At 48.1% G+C, this 14,566-nt stretch overlaps 1 pseudogene; it reads right to left on the reverse strand.

Moving 5' to 3' along the window:
- Nucleotides 1-3,034: 3,034 nt before the first annotated feature.
- Nucleotides 3,035-7,071, reverse strand: LOC139001031 (52 kDa repressor of the inhibitor of the protein kinase pseudogene; annotated as a pseudogene).
- Between the last annotated feature and the right edge of the window lie 7,495 nt (nucleotides 7,072-14,566).

A 14,566-nucleotide genomic window follows, 5' to 3' on the forward strand; every position in this document is an offset into this window, starting at 1 on the left:
AGTCTACAGTCACGTGACCCTCCTAAAAAAAACAAAAACAAAAACAAAAAAACCCCACCCCACAAAAACCAACAACCAAGTAAGTTGGCATCACTGACTTGAGTCAAACTGTCCACACTTGCCGGGAAGCAGAACCGCAAGGGGTTTGGACAATGCTCCGGAGAATGGCTGTTTTTCACTTTGTTTTATTCATTCTTTTTTCTAAATTATTATTTAATACATTTTTATTGATTTCTGAGAGGAAGGGAGAGGGAGAGAGTGATAGAAACGTCCAGGATGACAGAGGATCACCCGTCCGCTGCTTCCTGCACACCCGCTCCTGGGGATCGAGCCCACAACCAGGCCTGCGCCCTTGACTGTAATCGAACCCAGGACCCCTTCGGTCCCCAGGCCGATGCTCTACCCACTGACCCAAACTGGCCGGGGCGTCACTTTGTTTAATACGTGACAATCCAATTCAAGGAGGAGACATAAGTGGGTTACAGGAAATCCACTGGTGATAGATGAAGGAGGGAGGGAGCGATGGAGGTACCAAAGTCGGGCGGGGGGGGGGGGCCCTCTGGGATTGAATAAAAAGTGAAATGATAGACGCACACTTCTTTTTATTTATTTTATAGATGTTTTACAGAGAGGAAGGGAGAGGAAGGGAGAGAGGAACCTCATCAATGAGAGAGAATCTTGGATCGGCCGCCTCCTGCACGCCCCCTGGTGGGGCTCGAGCCCATGACCTGGGCGGGCATGCGCCCGGGACCCAAAATCGAACCCGGGACCTTAAGGTCCGCTGCAGGCTGACCTCGGCTCTACCCACTGAGCCAAACCTGCCAGGGCCTCACCTACTTCTTTTCCTGAGGTGGGTGCAGGATAGATAGTTAACAGGCAACAATACACGTGATAACAATAACAATGAAGGAATTTATGGTCTGTCCTGCAGAGCCCCCAGGCGCATTTGCTTGTGTGTGTGTGGTGGTGGGGGGGGGGGGTGCGGGGGTCGGGGGGGGGGGGGAGGGCGCGGGGCGGGGACTGCGGGATGTTCCAAGTTCCTCTGACATTTTATGGCATAGGTATGTTGTGTCTTAGATGCTAAGGTAAACACTGACCTGGTCTGGGAAGACTCCGGCCTAGATAGGACGGGACTACCCACCACTACTGCTCTCAGTAACAGTCTCCCTTCAGACCATCCCTGCGGTGGCTTTAGGCCTCTCGGTTTGCAAGACCGCCAGGCAGGCCTTCCCCTGAGCTCGTCGGGTTAGCATGTGGACCCTTTCGTCCGTCCACAGTTGTGTGGGAATAAAGGAGTCATCCTTTCTGTCAAAGAAGGGAGTTTAGGCAGCTTCTCTTTTGGCTCCAGGGGCTTGGTAGCCGCCCTCTCTCTTATCCTCTCCACCCGCCTCCCCCTCCCCCCTCACCCCCCGTTTTAATTTCGCTGTTTTGTTTTTCCATTAAACAAATTTACATTTTATTTTTGTTGACATAGACTGTACAAAATTGACTTTCTTCACCGAAAATGACAGCGATGTTTTCTGTATTCCTAGACCAACTACAAAACGCATTCTTGTCGGTTGTCTCGGTTTCGCTTATACATCGAGACGCGGCAGTAGATGTAACCACGGAAAAAGACGGAATGAAACAGACCGATCTGTTGTCAGGATCCATGGCCTCTGATCCTGTCTTGACCGTGAAACGGAAGTGCGCCACATGTTCTTGCTAAAAAGCTTATGAGGATATAGGTTCAACAAAGGAATGTAAACAGCGACACCCAGATGTGGGTGTAAGGATGGCGGGTTCTTTCTTCAATGTTTCACAGTCATTTGTTTAAGATCATCGAATAAAGACAAAAATCCACACTGAAATCCTTGTCTGGCAAGCTCACGTTTCTTTCACTAGCTGGTCATTTCACTGTTGGTTACAGATTTCTTGTAACACACTTAAAACTCCTGCTAGTCAGAGGTTAGTCGTGAGCTTCGTTGCATAATTTTATGAAACAGGTTCTGAAGTATGGTACCTTTTTGCTTTGTTTAACAATGGACAGGTTACTTTGATTTTCTGAATTGTATAAATCATCCCATTCGTTTGAATGCCTTATTGATTGAATGACTATCCCATTGATTGTGATCTTACTGGTTATCGAAGCACATTCTTCTGTACCTGGGAAATAGGACAGCACAATTACCCTAAATTGTTTTAGTGGCCACAGGTGGTGCGTTCCAGTTGACTCAGTGGTCCTAAGACCAGGACAGTGCAATTACTCTAAATTGCCTCGATGGCTCTAGATAATGTGTTTCTATCAACTCAGTGATCCGGAGACCCAGAACTGTAATTTAGATAACATGCCTAAGTTTAACCCAGGTTACCCAAAGGCTCTAGATAATGTATTTCTGTCAATTCAGTGACTCCGAGACCCGAAACTGTAATTAACATGCTTAATTCTGCTTCTGTAATCTGCTTTTTTGCGAGCCAGGTGCCTCATTCCAAACCCTGGGATGTAATCAATACCTTTGTGATTTTTGCCTATATAAGTCTGGTTTTGCCACCATCTTATTGCTATGAGATTTGGGAATGTCCCCTCATAGTCCCGGATTGCAATAAATGTGACTCTTTAATTCGACTTCTTGAGGCGTCCTTCTGTGATTCGCGGGGTACATTACAACAGTTCCTCCCACACCTTCTCAAAATTTATTTCTTCAAAGAACTGATAACTCAATGCCCAACAACTGTGACAATGAATGTGATGTCTGCAATGACCTCACTAAAACAAGCCCAAAGTGCCATCGGCAGAGATCACGCAGAAGTGCAACATGGCGCTTCCGATGATGCCTGCTGCCCTCTGGAAGAACAACAGTTCGTTCTCCAAAGCATGAGAGTTCACACCAGGGCCATTTAAGCAGAGGATCAGTGGCTACTCTACCCAAGAGATCCAGTGATTAAGTGACCCACCTATATCTTACAGCTTTTCTCTGTTTCCTTTCAAATTTCTCAGATTTTTTTTCAATATCAGATATAAGAGAGAACGCATTTTAAAAGTCCCTAGGGTATTTCCGACACTTTCGGAATTATCTGTAGGAAGCTCTGACTTAGTTGTGTAGACTTTGATGTATGTGTCCACCGTTAAATCCAAATCGTGTTTCACATCGAAATGCATGTTAAGCAAAGCTAAGCTACTTGACCTTTGCCCTGTCAAAGTGTTCCTCGGGTGTGCTTTGAGACGCTTTTGACCGTTTTCATAGCGTTCGTTCTCAACCTTCATCACAGGGAGAATTCGTAGGACCTTTAGCAATGTATAAACATGAGGAAAAAACTTGATGTCTGGCAGGTGGAGGGGGCCATGGTGGATGGGAGCTCTATATCTTTTCCTCTGGGTTTCCACTTGATTCTCCAACAATGCAGCTCAGCTGAGAGTGCTGCATCGGGATTGGGTAAGTCGCTGCCGTACATGTCAGCCTGGTGCTCCTCCGGCGTATTGAATTTGAGCCGTCCCGTGACAGAGGGGACCAGAGATCAGCATTGAAGAGCTTTGGAGGAACTGTTCTGAGACTCTCTTTCAGTTCCTGAACAATGTGTTCCACTGTTGTGACGCTTAGAGGCTCTTTATAGCACCTCTCAGAAGTCAGCTGAGACTCCAGGTTCCCTTGCTGAGCTCTGCGGAGCTTCCCAGGGAGCTTCATCAGAATAGCAAGTGTGGTTGCCAAATCGGTGGCTTCCTCAAACTAAAATTCACAATAAACTTCAATATCTTCCATCCGTTCATGTAGCGAATGCAGCGCCTGCAGTCGAGCTACTGGCTGCAGAGAAGACATCAGAGGTCTGACCCTGGAGATTTTTCCCAGAGGCTCCAGTGAAAGGTAGAACGTTTTTAAGAACAACAATGGTAACCACGAAATCAAAATCCATTGCTGCACTGCAGAGTGCGAATGCTCGGCCCGTGTACAGTTTTCCCATCTACTATGTGTGTCCTCATGTATACCGCCTACACAGAAAACAAGCGCTTGCAGGAGCTCCACTACAATTTCAAAAGCATCGTGCCTGCCCGCCCTCTGAGAATGGCAAATTTCCTTCAGTTCTTTCCCGCTTTCTTCATTGTTCTGGAAGAGGACAGAAACGACACTGTCAAGCTCTAAAAGCGGTTGTGGTGACGGATGGAAAAAGATCAAACTTCCTCCATTGTTCCAAACGCAACAGACGCTCCCGTGACAGGCACCGATCTGGCCGACCGCGGACTTCAGGCACAGGGAAGAGCAGAGTGTGTGGACAGCTTGGGGAGGGATGTTTCTCCAAAAGTCTAGAAGCAACAACTTTCGTTTTGGAAGGAAAGCCACTGGACACAATGTAAGCCTGGCCACGACAATATTCCATGCATAATCCCCACTTCTCGGGTCTCGTCGTGGGAAATGTCATAGCCAAAGTTTCGGCAGCGGCTTCAGAAGGCAGGAAACCCACAGGTTCCTCTCTCAGGTCACGAGCTTCGTCAGCAAACCTCCCCAACGCGGGCAGGTGCTCTTCCCCTGCTGTGTCCACTACGTGCGTGCGTGCGTCCGTCCCTCTGTCAGGGGCCATGGAAAAGAAGGGAGAGTCTCTCACTCCCCTGAGCGTTCCTTCCCTGAATGCGGCTCTCACGGATCTCTAGCATCTGCTTCTGCTTGTACTTTTGAACAGAACGGTGCGTTGACTGCTCTGGTCTCAAAGGGCTTTCTCAGAGAGAACCTCTTCACCAGAATTTATCGGGCACTCCGACAGTGCATGCCTGCCTGCCTGCCTGCCTGCCTGCCTGAAAGTTATCGGGAGTGAAGAGGCCTTCTGGGATTTCATCAGCTTCATGTCCATCTAGAGCAGTGGTTCTCAACCTTCCTAATGCCGCGACCCCTGAATACAGTTCCTCATGTTGTGGTGAACCCCAATTTCATTGTTACAGATTGAACATAATGAAAGCATAGTGATTAATCACAAAAAACAATATACAATTATACATGTGTTTTCTGATGGTCTTAGGCGACCCCTGTGAGAAGATCGTTCGACCACCAAAGGGGTCGCGACCCACAGGTTGAGAACCGCTGATCTAGAGGTATCTTTTGTTTTCCCATAAGAATCAAAACTGCAAATAAAGATTTTAAAGTATTCTTTGGTTTACTTTCTCTTCAAGGGTTAAAGGTAAAGTGTCTTCATCCTGTTCTTCCCCCGCTTCTGTATTGGAGTTCTGAGCAAGGCTGTTGTTGATCGCTCTATGTTTGTTTTTGTTCCTGTTCAGAAGTTTTGTCAATTTTTTTTCCTGTTTCCATGTCCTGATTTCATCTTCGCTCAATTCTTTTATTCGTTTTCTATGTCTACTATGTGGATTGTTCAAATGACTGGTAAGATCACCTATTGTTGGTATTACATTATCTCGAAGAACTGTCCTATAAGGAAGGACTAGTTCTACAGATCATAGAGGTCTCAGAGTGTTTGGCACAACATCGATAATGTTTACTGAGTTGTTCAGGTGTTTTTCTTCTAAGTTTGCTCTCCTACAATTTCCCACCCACTTCTGGCATCTGGCCGGATCCCTCGGGAACCTGAAGAAGGCCAAATCTGACTGCATGCTCTTCCACGTGCAGTCCGCCGGCGCCGTCCCCCCCACCCCCCCCAAAGTTTGGCATCTTCGCTGGCGCCCCACCCCCTCCACCCGGGGCCGGTCCAGCACTCCCCTCCCCCCCCCCATGCCCAGCACTGTCTTAATAACACAAAATGCAAGTACAAAACATTGTACAAGTATGCTTTTCACTACATGGAAGTGCAATAATACATTTGTGTGGCTTTTTAAAATATATCTTCATTGATTTCAGAGAGGAAGGGAGAGGGAGAGAGAGCCATAGGAGCATCTACCATGAGAGAGAATCACCCATCAGCTGCCTCCTGCACACCCCCTACTGGGGATCGAACCCGTGACCTGGGCCTGCGCCCTTGACTGGAATGGAACCCCGGACCCTTCGGGTCCCCAGGCCGATGCTCTACCCACTGACCAAAACAGGCCGGGGCGGCACTTTGTTTTATACATGACAACCCAAGGAGGAGATGTAACTGGGTTACAGACAACCCACTGGTGATAGATGAGAGAGGGAGGGAGGGAGGTGGGAGAAAGCAAAGGGGGTGGGGGTGTGGGGAACCTCTGGGATTCGATAAAAAGTAAAATGATAGACACATACTTCTTTTTTGTAAAATATATTTTTATTGATTTCAGAGAGGATGGGAGAGAGATAGAAACCTGATCAATGAGAGAGAATCTTGGATTGGCCGCCTCCTGCACGCCCCCCAGTGGGGCTCGAGCCCATGACCCGGGTGGGCATGCGCCCGGGACCCGAATCGAACCTGGGACCCTAAGGTCCACCGCAGGCTGTTTGGCTCCACCCACTGAGCCAAACCGGCCAGGGCCTCACCTACTTTTCCTGAGGTGGGTGCAGGATAGATAGTTAACAGGCAACAATACACGTGATAACAATAGCAATGAAGGAATTTATGGTCTCTGTCCTGCAGAGCCCCCAGGCGCATTTGCTTGTGCGGGTGGGGTGGGGTGGGGTGGGGTGAGGGGAAGGGGGTGGAGGCGGGGCGGGGCGGGGCGGGGACGGCGGGATGTTACAAGTTCCCCTGACATTCCAGAGTTATGTTGTGTTAGATGCAAAAGGACCATAGGTTCAGTTAAGGTAAACACTGACCTTGTCAGGGAAGACTCCGGCCTCTGACGCGACCAGCCACCACAACTGCTCTTAGTAACAGTCTCCCTTCAGACTAGACTTGTGGTCGCTTTAGGCCTTTCAGTCTGCAAGACCGCCACGCAGCCCTTCCCTGAGCTCGTGAGGTTAGCATGTGGCCCCTTTCGTCGTCCACAGTTGTGTGGGAATAAAGGAGTCATCCTTTCTGTCAAAGTAGGGAGTTTTAGCCTTAACTGATTTGTCTCAGAGGTTAGAGAGTCGTCCTGCGGACGGAAGGGTCCCGGGTTTGAGTCCAGAGAAGGGCACCTGCCTGTGGTGTGGGCTCCATCCCCAGTGTGTGTGTGTGTGGGGGGGGGGGGGGGGGCGCCGCGGCATGCAAGGAGGCCACCGCCATTTTGGCTCCAGTGACTTGGCAGCCGCCATTTTAAAAAATATATATTTTATTGATTTTTTTACAGAGTGGAAGGAAGAGGGATAGAGAATTAGAAACATCAAAGAGAGAGAAACCTCAATCAGCTGCCTCCTGCACACCCCCTATTGGGGATGTGCCCACAACCAAGGTATATGCCCTTGACTGGAATTGAAGCCGGGACCCTTCCGTCTGAAGGCTGATGCTCTATCCACTGAGCCAAACCAGTTAGGGCGGCAGCTGCCATTTTGAAATGGCAAAGGTCAATCCCTCCCTTTAATCCTCTCACTGCCGCTCCAAATCCCCCGTTTTAACGTCCGTGTTTTAATAGCACGAAATACAAGTACAAAACATTGTACAAGTATATTTTTTACTCCACGGAGGTGGAATAATACTTTTGTGTTGCTGTTGTCATTGTGTGTGTGTTTTTTAATATATCTTCATAGATTTCAGAGAGGAAGGGAGAGGGAGGGAGGTAGAGAGAGAGAGAGAGAGAATCACCAGGTCGGCTGCCCCCTGCACACCTCCTACTGGGGATCGAGCCCCCATCCCAGGCCTGCTCCCTGGACTGTAATCGAACCCAGGACCCCTTCATCCCCCAGGCCAATGCTCTACCCACTGACCAAAACCGGCCGGGGTGTGACTTTGTTTTTTTATACGTGACAATCCAAGGAGGAGATGAAAGCTGGTTACAGAAAATCCACTGGTGATAGATTAGGGAGGGAAGGAGGGAGGGAGGGAGGGAGGGAGGCAAAGGTGGGGTGGAGTGGGGTGAGGAGTGGCGGGGGCGCGGGGGGGTGGGGGAGGAAACCTCTGGGATTGGATAAAAAGTGAAATGATAGCCCTGGCTTGTAGGCTCAGTGGATCGAGCGTCAGCCTCGGGACTGAAGCTTCCCTGGTTTGATTCCGGTCAAGGGCATGTGCATGGGTGGAGGACTCGATCCCCAGTGGGGGACATGCAGGAGACGGCCAATCCACGATTCTCTCTCATCATTGATGTTTCTATCTCTCTTTCTCTCTCCCTTCCTCTCTGAAGTCAATAAAAATATTTTTTTAAAAAAGTAAAATGATAGACACATACTTCTTTTTTTTTTAAAGATGTATTTTTTGTTGATTTCAGAGAGGAAGGGAGAGGGAGGAAGAGAGATAGAAACATCATCCATGAGAGAGAATTATGGATTGGCCAGCTCCTGCATGCCCCCTAGTGGGGCTGGAGCCCGTGACCTGGGCAGGCATGAGCCCTTGACCGGAATCGAGATCTCCCTGCTCGCCTTGCCTTTTCAATGACAGCACCCACCCCAAACCCACCCCCTTACTGTCATGTATGCTTTTCATGATCCCTGAGAGGAAGAAAATATCCCCTGTTGCTGAACCCTGGCTTTTCACACTGCAGATGACCCTCTTGGACAGATGCAGGAACTCTCTCCCTCCCAGTCCCAGAGAGGATGTTTTGACCCACCCTTGATCTCTTTCTTGGTTTGTTTTCTTTCAATGGTGGTAAACACAGACCTCCTTTGAACCTTTGATAAGCCTACAGTTTACATTCACACTCCTTTAGCTTGATTTTTAATACAACTCCCGGGGTCAGGATCACGACTTTAGAGTCAGGATTGGTTTGCCCCATGAGAAGACTCAGTGTGTGTGTGTGGGGGGGGGGGGGGCGGTGGTGGTGGTGGTGGTGGTGGTGGTGCTGGTGCTGGTGCTGGTGCTGGTGGTGGTGAAAAGGACCACATACTGTACTAAACTTGAGAAGCTCAGGGGAGACCATGCATGGTGGCCTTACAAGGCTAACGTCAGTTTGGGGTGGGTGATCCTGTCCTAGGCCGGCATCTTCCCTGACAGAGGTCCATCTTTACCTGGACTGAGCCTGTCTGTTGCTTTCTTTCTTGCATCCACAATCACACATCTTTGAAAAGTCAAGGGGATTTTCCATCTTTTCTGGAGCCCTGGAATCACAGGCATGGCTCTGTGAATATCACAAACCCCATCACGATGACCGAGTTCATGATTGACTATATGAGCTATCCTACACCCACCCACCTAGGTAAAAGAAGTCTGTGTCCATCATTTTACTTTGCATCCAATCCCAGAGGTTGTCCCACTTTGCTTTCTCCCACGTTCCTCAAATGTCACCAGTGGATTTCATGTAACCCACTCTTCTTTGGATTGGAGTGTATAAAATAAGGGGGAGGGGGGGCGACATTGCCATTCTTGGGAACATCCTCTCCAACCGTTCGCTGAGATAGTGCTTCCCGGCGTGCGAGTGACATTTGTGGACAGTTTGTCTGAAAGACACTCACAGAAATTCTGCACAGGTTGGAGGATTTCTTACACTGTTGACCAATGCAACACATGCACACATGTGCGTGCACTTGGTTCACAGTTGCCGCCTGTGGGGCTCTTTCAGGTTTGTCCATTTTCCTTCCTCTTTCTAAGGGGGAGCAAGGAGGCAGCGAGTGAAATCACCAGTGAGTGTGTGTGTGATATGAGACTGACGATTTCCCGTGGAAAGCGGGTGAGCGGGCGGGTGGGTGGAGGGGGGGAGGGAGGAAAGGAGAGAGGGAGGGAGGGAGGGAGAGAGGGAGGGAGGGGAGGAGGGAGGGAGGGAGGACACATCCATCCATCCATCCATCCATCCATGGATAGAAATTAAAAGTTTAACAAACAGTGATGGTGAGTAGTCACGTCCTAGGCCGCTACCTTCCCTGACAAAGGTCAATCTTTCTTTTTTTAAAAAATTTATTATTATTATTTTTTAAAATATATATTTTATTGAATTTTTACAGACAGGAAGGGAGAGGGATAGAGAGTTAGAAACATCGATGAGAGAGAGAGAAACATCCATCAGCTGCCTCCTGCATACCCCCCACTGGGGATGTGCCTGCAATCAAGGTACATGCCCTTGACTGGAATCAAACCTGGGACCCTTGAGTCCGCAGGCTGACACTCTATCCACTGAGCCAAACTGGTCAGAGCTTTTTTTTGTGTGTGTGTGTGCTTTCATTGATTTCAAAGAGGAAGAGAGAGAGAGAGAGAGAGAGAGAGAGAGAGATCAATGATGACAGAGAATCATGGATCAACTGCCTCCTGCACACCCCCTACTGGGGGGTGGGGGGGCTCTGGGGATCCAGCCCGCAACCCGGGCATGTGCCCTTGGCCCGAATCGAACCTGGGACCCTTTAGCACGCAGGCCGACACTCTATCTCCGCTGAGCCAAACCAGCTAGGGTGTAATTTTCCTTTTCAAATCCCCTCATTGTTATTGAGTAAATTGCTGGCCATTAACTATCCTACACCAACCTAAGTAAGAGAAGTATGAAGAAGTATGTGTCTATCATTTTACTTTGATTTTTATCCAATCCCAGAGGTTTCCCTCCCCTCCCCACCCTGCTTTGCTTTCTCTTGCCTCCCTCATCTATCACCAACGGAGTTCATGTAACCCACTTACATCTCCTCTTTTGCTTGTCATGTATACAACAAGGTTAAAACACACACACACACACACACACACACACACACACACACACCTTCCATTCTACAGAGCATTATCCCAATATGTTGAGAATCTTCTTCCCAGCAGTGGACCGAAGGGTCCGGGTTGTGGGCTCGATCCCCAGAAGGGGGCATGCAAGAGACAGCCGAGCCATGATTCTCTCTCATCGTGGATGTTTCTAGCTCTCTCTCCCCCTCTCCCTTCCTCTCTGAAATCAATAAAAATATATATATTTTTTAAAAAGGTTGTTTAGGCAACCGCCATTTTAGCTCCAGTGACTTGGCAACCACCATTTTGAAACAGCTAAGGTGAAGTCTGGTACCTATTTGCTTTGTTTAACAATGGACGGGTTATTTTGATTTTCTGAATTGTATAAATCATCCCATTCGATTGAATGCATTATTGATTGAATGACTATCCCATTGATTGTGATCTTACTGGTTATCGAAGCACATTCTTCTGTACCTGGGAAACAGGACAGCACAATTACCCTAAATTGTTTTAGTGGCCACAGGTGGTGCATTCCAGTTGACTCAGTGGTCCTAAGACCAGGACAGTGCAATTACTCTAAATTGCCTCGATGGCTCTAGATAATGTATTTCTGTCAATTCAGTGACCCGGAGACCTGAAACTGTAATTAACATGCTTAATTCTGCTTCTGTAATCTGCTTTTTTGCGAGCCAGGTGCCTCATTCCAAACCCTGGGATGTAATCAATACCTTTGAAATTTTTGCCTATATAAGTCTGGTTTTGCCACCATCTTATTGCTATGAGATTTGGGAATGTCCCCTCATGCTGGGGTCCAATCCCAGCGGGTCCAGGGGTCCCCAAAGGTGTGGACGGAGTCGGCGAAGAAGGAATGACACGAAGACAGGCTTCAGTTGATCAGCAGCCTAGTCAGGACCTATAGCCAGGATTTCCAGCCAAAGTTCTGGTCGGAGCTCTGGTTAGGAACTGATGAGGTTCTGATGTTTATTGTCTTGTTACATCCATATTTATACCAGCCGATTTTAATCCTGTCAATTTCTATTACAAAGGTTAGGGCGTTTCTTATCTCCATTCCAGGGAGTAAAGATTATGTAGCTTAACTACCCGCCTGGCACTTAATTAAGGGGTTGTATCCCCTCCCTAACCTCAGGGAAAGATCCCCACCTGGGGAAACAACCTTTCTTGGAGAGGTGACCTTGGTTAAAACACATGGTGCTAAAGAGAGCAAACATATTAAGAACAATATGCTATATATACCAGGTCCCTTGAAACATATGCTGTGCAGATGTTTCTTTCCTGCAGCGACTGTGTCTAGCAGCAAGGATGGACTGGCTCCCGGCAAATTCCCCCTTTTTTATTTTTTAAATGATAGCGCATGCAATTCAGTGGCCACCTCTCAGATTGGGCTGTTTAAGACTTGGAAGAAGACTGGCAAGCAATGACAATAAGCATAGCTATAAACATAGTGGATGAAGCGCACAAGGAGCCCCGTTCCTTAGGAGGTTGCCGGCCTCTTCAGTCAAGAGATTTCAGCTGTCCTCAAGTTGTTGGTTTGATTGTCTTTGTTGGTCTGGCTAGCGGGTGGCATCACTGGCGACGGGCTTCCCGACGTGTCAGCGAGTTGAAGGGCTGCACCAAAGGGTCCATCAGGGCCGTGCTTGATGGTGGCATCGGCGTCCAAGGAGGAGCAAGCTGTGTTCTCTGGGTCAGCTGTTATGGAGGATGGAGGGTAGTAGAGAGAAAAAGAAAAGAAAGCAAAAGAACTACAAGGCATGGAAGCGTTCAGAAAAAAGAGGAAGAAGAAAGGGAAGAAGGCAGCATCCTGCTCCAGCCCTTTCTTTCAGCTGCCCCTTTCCCTGTGGTCCAAGGTAGAAATGGGAAACAAGTCCTGTTGCAGTGAAAGGGAAGCTGCTGTCAGCCAGGTCTCTTATCTAGGTACTGATCTCAGCTGGACCAAGTCTCTTTCTGTTCCCGATCTGAGCTGGGCCAAGTCTCTATTCGTTATCTGGGTCCCTATCTGGGCTGGACATGGGAAGCGAGAAGCAGCCATGGGGGAAGGAGACCTTCCTCAGAAGGGGCGAGTGTTCAAGCCCCTGCACCATTGGGGGGGTGAGGATCTGTGCCCCATCTCTTTTGAACCCCAAGTTCTCTCCTACTGGCCCTTCTGTGACTGTGCCTGTCTTAGGTTGTTCCTCCCTGAGGAATCTTACCCGTCTTTGACTAACCAGCCAAGCTCCGGGGCCCAGCAGGGTAATGTGAGGTTCAGTTCTGTCTCCTTGGTAGTCTATGTCCCTCTGGCCTCCATGCCCAGCAACTGCCTTTGGATCCCCTCGCCTGCTGGCGGGGGTCCCGGCATTGATCACATATCTTGGGGAACCCAGGTTTCTTCTCCAGAGAGAACCCAGCTCACTCCATTGGGCGAGAGACATATCCATGGTACCAGTCACCGTGACCTCAGCATTAACAGAGAACTCAGGCAACAGCTGTGGGCAATTGGATTGTAAGAAGAGGGTCCCTCTTGACACAAGGGTCAGAGGGGCCAATACAGGAAAAAGGAGAGTCCCGGGACAGGGCTTTCTCAGCCCAGGATGTCAGGCTCTTGGCACAAGACAACTCCATGTATGGGACATATACCAGACACCGCTAGTCACGGCATAAAAGGGAGGTGTCCTTCCTGGAACAGTAGAGTAGGGAGATTCTAGAAAAGGCTGTGTTCAGGAGGGAAGGAGAAAGGCTGAAAAACCAGCAAACAAGTAGTTAGATTTTTTAAAAAAAAAAAAAAAAAAGGAAAAAGGAAAGAAGATGTGGGGCCAAGCTGGGACATATGGAGGCACATGTGATCCTCCTAATGGACAGATTGTTCCAGCTCAGGGCTGCACATCTGCTGCAGACGGGCACTGGTCAGGTGTGCTAGGTTGAGGCGGAGATGGAGGGCGGTGAGACATAAGGTCAGACTAGACGGTCTGGAATCCACACAGGTGAGTCTGCGTCCTGTGGAAATATACAAGCATATCCTCTCCCCTGGGTTAAAAGTACATCAGGTCCCTTCCAGGTTCCTGTAAGCAAGTCTCTCCATTTGACGAGGACTTTAGGTTTAGTTAGATCAGGGTTCCAATGCCTGTACATCGGGGAATTTCCCTCAGAATCTACATTTAGTATATTAATTACAAATAGAGTATGTTGTAGAACATGATGAGGAGAGGAATATTTAAACTCATTTTCTTGTAATTTTTTAATTTGTGTTTTTAAAGTTTGGTGAGCCCTTTCTACTATTGCTTGGCCTTGAGGATTGTAAGGTATTCCTGTAGTATGTGCGATGCCAAATGTAGAGCATAAGTTTTTAAAAGCTCTAGAGGTATAGGCAGGCCCATTGTCTGTTTTAAGTGCCCTTGGTATTCCTAGGTAGGAAAAACATTGGAATAAATGTTGACTTACGTCTTTAAAGGCTTCTCCTGTACGTGCAGAAGCAAGGATAACATGAGAAAAGGTATCAATACAAACATGCACATAGCAAAGTTTGCCAAAAGATGGGACATGAGTAATATCCATCTGCCATAAGTCACAGGGTCTAAGTCCTCTTGGATTAACTCCAGCAGCAGGGCTAGGAAAATGAGTAGGACAATGGCCGCAGTCACGCACAATACTTCGAGCAGCTTCTCTAGATATGCGATAATATAGACGGAGAGCAGAAGCATTTTGATGATGAATGGCATGAGACCGCCGGGCTTCTTCTAGAGCTGTACCAACTATTGGGTGAGTTAGTAGATCCGCCTGATAATTTCCTTCACTTAAGGGTCCTGGTAGACAGGAATGAGCTCTAATATGTCCAATATAGAAAGCCTTTTCTCGTTTATGAATGTAATTTTGTAGCTGAGTTAACAAAGAGAAAATGGCTGTTCTTCCTTGTGGGAGAGAGGCGGTCTCAATATGAGGAAATAATTTAACTATATATTGAGAGTCAGTGTACAAGTTAAAGGGAACCTGTTGCAATTGTTCAAAG

The sequence above is a fragment of the Myotis yumanensis genome, unplaced genomic scaffold (genome assembly GCF_028538775.1).
Source record: "Myotis yumanensis isolate MYYU_CA2020_CCGP unplaced genomic scaffold, mMyoYum1.0.hap1 SCAF_74, whole genome shotgun sequence".
NCBI lineage: Eukaryota > Metazoa > Chordata > Mammalia > Chiroptera > Vespertilionidae > Myotis > Myotis yumanensis.